Here is a 6,000-nt window from a genome sequence, read left to right as displayed (position 1 = left end):
ACTAGTATGATCCTGATCCAATTCAATGACTTAGTGAAGTCAGTGAGAGGATAGTAGTTTACTGGTTGATCTCTTCTCTAAATTGATTCTTAAATCTTTTAAATTATTAGATCCATAAAATGAGCTAGTTATAGAGATAACTAGATCATAGCCTCCCATTAAGGTGAATGATAATGAGTCCATTATTTCTGATTGATATTGCAAGCGCCATCCATCTGGTGTTCTCTCTGGATGATGAAATTATCATTCATCATATGATGACTCTATTGTACTATCTGATAATGATTGGATTGATCGAGCCATCCTCGAGCCTGATCATTCATTAGTTAGAAATACTAAGTAAGTTCATATTAATAGTTTGACCTAATCAAAACTTTCAGTGGAGGCTCATCGTCTATTAAAATAAAATTTGAGATAAAATTAATTACTAAAAATTATTTGAAGAAATAATTAGTTGAGAACCTACTCATAGATGCATATGGGTTGACCGAGCCATCCTCGGGCCTGTATGCAGTCTATGTGGATTCTAGTACCCACTAAAAAATTAAGATAATTCTTTGAATTAGAGGTAGAGGCTACCAATTCATATAAAATAGTGGGAGAACCTTTAGACTAAAGTCTAAGTTTTTAGGCTTAATCAATTCATAAACATAGAGGTCTTATATTTTTTTTCAGTTATGGCGACATGTACGTTGCTCCATTCACTGTTTAACAGTGACTAATTTATAGGACCCAACTTCGATAATTGGTATCAAAAGTTGCAAATAGTTCTAGAGTACGAATAGATCCTAAATATGATTATGGATCTAATACCTCAAGTTCTCACATCCAACATATATAATGTGATCAAAGACACTTATCAGAAGTAGCCAAATGATCATATCACCGTGTGGTGTTATTGAGAGCAGCAAAAAATATGAATTTAGTTGTAAATTCGATGATACTCAGTGGAAGAAAATTCTTCAAATGTTGAAGGAGTTCTTTCGCACCTCTGAAGATGTGTCTTCAGTGTAGCAATAATTTTTTGAAAAAAAAAAGAAGGTGCAAAGAGTCGTGCTTGGGCTAATGAGTCTGAACTGACAAAAGAATCTAAGATAACTTAGTCTGGTAGAGTCCTTTGATTCAAACAGGCAAAAAAAAAAAAATCAGCAAACAGTTGCTGGACAAGGTACTTATATGATAATATCTTGTGATTTCTTTATCTGTGATACTACTATCTAGATATTGGATATCGAAAGTCTATGTAAATTATTGTAATGACTCAGATTAGTAAAAAAATTAAAAATCGTAAGATATTTCTGAATATTGGAGTTAGAAGTCATATTCCAATCCTGATTTTAAGAATCGTCAAGCTTATTTTTAATTCTAAGAATATCATTTTAGTGATTGTCATTATTGTATAATGATTTTTCTGATATCATTATGAATGATGTCAAAATCATATGGATAACTGAGAAATTATATTTATGAATAGTCACAGCCTGTTAGTGTATTGTACACAATCAAACAAACTCCATAAAGTAGAAATATCACAAATGTCTACCTTTGACAATTTAGACTCGATTATTAAACAAGAATAGAATCAACAGGAGATAATTCTCGAAGTCAATGATTGTGAATCATTATCAACCTGTTAATCCTATCTTTTTGGTAAAATGATCAAGTCATATTTTGCTGGAAAAGATGAATGAGTCAATGATGTTCTGAATTTGATACATACTGATGTATTGGATCTACGAACATATTTGTCATAAATTTAGATTATTTAAAATATTTAAATAATTTCATAATAAGGTAAAAAAATAAACTGAAAGAGTATTGAAACTCTTTGGTCAGATCAAGAGGAGTATACCTTTTCGGTGAGTTTTTGACATATCTAGAAGAGAATAGGATTTTCTCTTATTCGAATCGATTTTGTTCGACATAGTTCGATCCATAATGGGGTTTATAAGTCTGTTAGTCTTCTTTTTTAAGATTATGCTCTTAAGACAATTTGTTATACTCTGAACTGAATTCTGAATTAATCAGTTGCAAAGACTCCAAATGAGATATGGACTAGGCATAAGCCGATACTTTCTTACCTTGGGATTTGGAGTGTTTAGTTTATGTCAAGCATTTGCATATCGATTAGCTTGGATCCTAGTCCTATATGTATTATTTTGTAGGATATCCCAAAAAATTTAGGGGATATAACTTCTACCATGCTAAAGAGCAAGAGTTGTTTGGTATTCTTTTTAGAAAAAGAGTACCTTGATGAAGGTACTGATGCCTTTAATGTAGAACTTATAAAGTTCGACAGATAAAAGAACCGACACAATCTGATGAATCCATAAAATCAGATTTGATTAGAACAAACCTAGAATCCATTATAGAGGCACCATTAAAGAGATCTGATAGAGTACCGCATCCGTCGGATAGATACTTTGGTATCTAGGTCCGGGACGTGAACTTGTTAAACTCAATGAGAACAACAAGGATCTGATCACCTACATGGATGCTATGCAAAGGTTCGACTCTGATTAATGACTTAGAGCCATAGGTCCGAAATGGAGTCCATGAAGGTCAACGATGTATAGACACTTGTTGATTCACTTGAAGGGTAAAACCCATAGAGTATAAGTGGATCTTCAATTGGATCAGAGTAGCGCAGACGAGAAGGTGGAGACCTAAAAGGCTCATCTGGTTGCCTAAAGATATTGTCAACATTATGGTATTGACCATAACAAGATATTTCTCTTGTGACAATGTTAAATATTTTGTAGTTGAAACGTGCATTTTGATAAGTGATCAAAATGCATGGCTTCGTTGAGAACGAAGAGAGCCCTGCAAATACAAATAAGTTAATAGTTCTATGAGCGTATTTCTTATCCTGTATGTGAATAAAATTCTCTTAATCGAGAATGACATTCCTTACATTACATGAAATAAAAGTTTCGCTATTATCATAGTTCTCCATAAAAGATTTAAAAAAATATCTTTCATCCTAGGGATGAAGATCTATAGAGATAGATCTAAGAGGCTGCTTAAGTTTTTTCAGTCCAACATATATAGGATGTTTATGAGTAGAATTTATTCTATTATATACACCATGTATGAGAACCAGATATGGTATACTCACTAGGGTAGTGAGTGGATACTTGCAAGATCCGGGTGAGAATCACTGAAATATCATCCTTAAGTATTTGAGAAATACTAAGGATCGGTGACTCGATTATAGAGAATTTGACTTAAAACATGTAGAGTATGACTCCAGTTTTTAGTTGGATATAATAATAGAAAGAACGTGTCAGAATACATCCTTATCCTAAATAATAGAATAATTTGCTGGAATGGTTCCAAGTAGAGCAATATAGCCAAATTCAAATTGCGAGGCAGAATGCATTGTAGCATTCGATGCTTACAAAGAAGCTATGTGATTGTATAGGTTCACTAGCAGGCTAGGAGTGGCACTCCTTGATGATGATCCTACTGTATTGTACAGCACCGGAGCCATAGCTCATACTAAGGAGCCGAAGTCCTATTAGCTTATCAGGCATTCTGCATCGCTACCATCTTATTCAAAAAAATCTGTTAAGGTGACGTCAATCTTTAGAAGATCGACTGAAAGGAGAACGTAACCAACTCATTTACTAAAGTTTCGATATCTAGGAGTTTTAAGATGATAAATTGAAGATAAGTATGTGATACTATACTAATTGACTTTAGTCCAAGTGGGAGTTGTTGGAAATTATGTCTTAAAGTCCATCGTTTGACGATTGTGCTAATTATAAATGTATATGAATTGATAAATAATAAAAGTTATTTGATATTTTTTACCACAAAGATACATCTTCTAACGAACTTCTATGTTGTGATGAAGCTCTTAAGACTACTTTGATCGATAAAGGAGAATTTATCGCGTAGTCCTTAAATTGGTTCGCAACCAAACGATGCGCTATTACTAGGATGATAGCGATATCTAGTGTAGGTCATTGTATGCCATATGTATTGGTTATTCTCATAACCAAATAATATGGAGACACTAATATGGCATGCAGATGAGATGTAGGAGTACATCGTCACTGAACGTGATCAACTACAGAGCACTCTGCTGTCAAGGTAGCTCACGACGGGTATGGCTATAAGTGTCCCTCTGATCTGAGATCATCACGATGACTTACAAGTAACTCCTGTACTTTGATAACGGACTAATTGAGTTTTTAATTCAATGATGAAAAGTTTTTAGGTACAGTCAAATACTTGTCAAGTCGGTGCATGAGTCAAGATGAGATTGACCCCTCTGAATTAATAGGAGATATGCATCAGTGTATTTCAATTTAGCAAAATTTGGATCCAGATAATCCATGTGATAGATTTAAAAAAGATTGAAATACAATATGTATGACTTATCTAGGATTGACAGTTAAATCCTAAATCATCCTCAAGCATTAGGGTTAAAAAGATAAATTATACTATAACTATATGCCAATAGGTTCTTGAATGTTGCTTCACCATCATTTGACCTATTCGGATGTCAGGTCATCATTGCTAGATGGTTATATCGATTGGTTCAAGAAGGTATTTCTGTGCTACTGGTTTAGATTCAAACCTATGGGGTCACACTTAAAAAAGTTTCTGACTGTTCATGTGACTGATCAACGATTGAGAATCGTTCAAGAGCTTAACCGTCAATTTGATTGATGGTTAATCTTATGTAAAAATTATAATAAATTAATTTATCAAGTATTAGTGAATTAATGAAGGATTAATTAGCAATTAGATTGCTGATTAGTTCAATTTTATTGAGCAATGAGGATTAAATAAAATTTAATTAAATTAGATTCAATTAGGTTTGATCCGATTAGGTTATGAGATGACCTAATCGCTAAGAGAGAATTATCCCTGATTTGATTAGGATTTTGATTCAATCAATTTCTAATTTGATTAAGATTTGATTAAAAATTTATGAACCTAATTAGATTGAGTTTCATATATTTTATTTGGACTAAACCAGATGTGATTTGGTTTGGATTCAAATAAGAAAACTTAGAGTCCTTATTGGAATAAAACTCTTCTCCCTGTACTAACCCAGATTGCACACCATATATCTCCACAAATAAAATAATTTTGTGTGAGATTTTTTCACACCAAAGAGTCCTTTTTCTTATCTATCTCACATCTAAATTTGATTTAGTTTTGATAAAAAAAAAATTTTAAAATTAGATTTCAAAATATTTCTTATCAGGAGAATCTGTTCTCATTCAGATCAACCTCTCCACGCCAATAAATTTTTTTTCTCCTTATATGTGTGACATTTTGAGGAGATTTTTTGTGAGAGATCAATTGAAGAATTGATTTACTATAAAAAAATATAAAAAAGGGTGTACCATATTTTTTTGATATATTTTGAGATGTGAAATTGTGAAGAGAGGCAGAATCCTGTAAGAGTCCAGGATCACTAGGACTTTCCACTGCACCTCCTTACAGGCCTATAAAAGATGCTTTTGTGGTTTCTTTTATGTGTGTAAGATATTAAAAGAGAGTTCTTCACGTGGTAGAAGTTTGGGTATGGTTCATGATGTGAAAAATAGAGAGGAAGGTCCTCTCTCTTGGGGTGTGCGCAAAAATTTAAATTTCAGATTTTTGGTTCTAAAGGTTTTAGAAGAGAGAATAAATTAGAAGATAATTATTTTCTTCTTCATCTTTTTTTCTAACTTTTCATCTCCTCCAGAAGTCCATTTTCAATCTTTGAAAAGATTTTAGAGATTTGAAGAAAGAATTCAGATCAGTCAAGAAGAAAATCTTCGCGCGAGCTAGCACTCCCGAGAAGATCGATCAGATCGGAGCTTCGAGTAGATTTTTCGTAGAGATCAGATGCCTGTGCGGCTACGAGCAACCAGCAAGGATCTTCTTCACTATATCTTTCAGCAGTGAAGATCATCGATCCATGATCAGATATGGAGTTCTGAACTCAGATTAGAAGTAAATGTGATCTACTGCTCATATGCATGCATGCTGATT

Source organism: Elaeis guineensis, chromosome 2 (assembly GCF_000442705.2).
Source record: "Elaeis guineensis isolate ETL-2024a chromosome 2, EG11, whole genome shotgun sequence".
In the NCBI taxonomy this organism is placed as follows: Eukaryota; Viridiplantae; Streptophyta; class Magnoliopsida; order Arecales; family Arecaceae; genus Elaeis; species Elaeis guineensis.
This window is presented reverse-complemented; position numbering follows the sequence as displayed.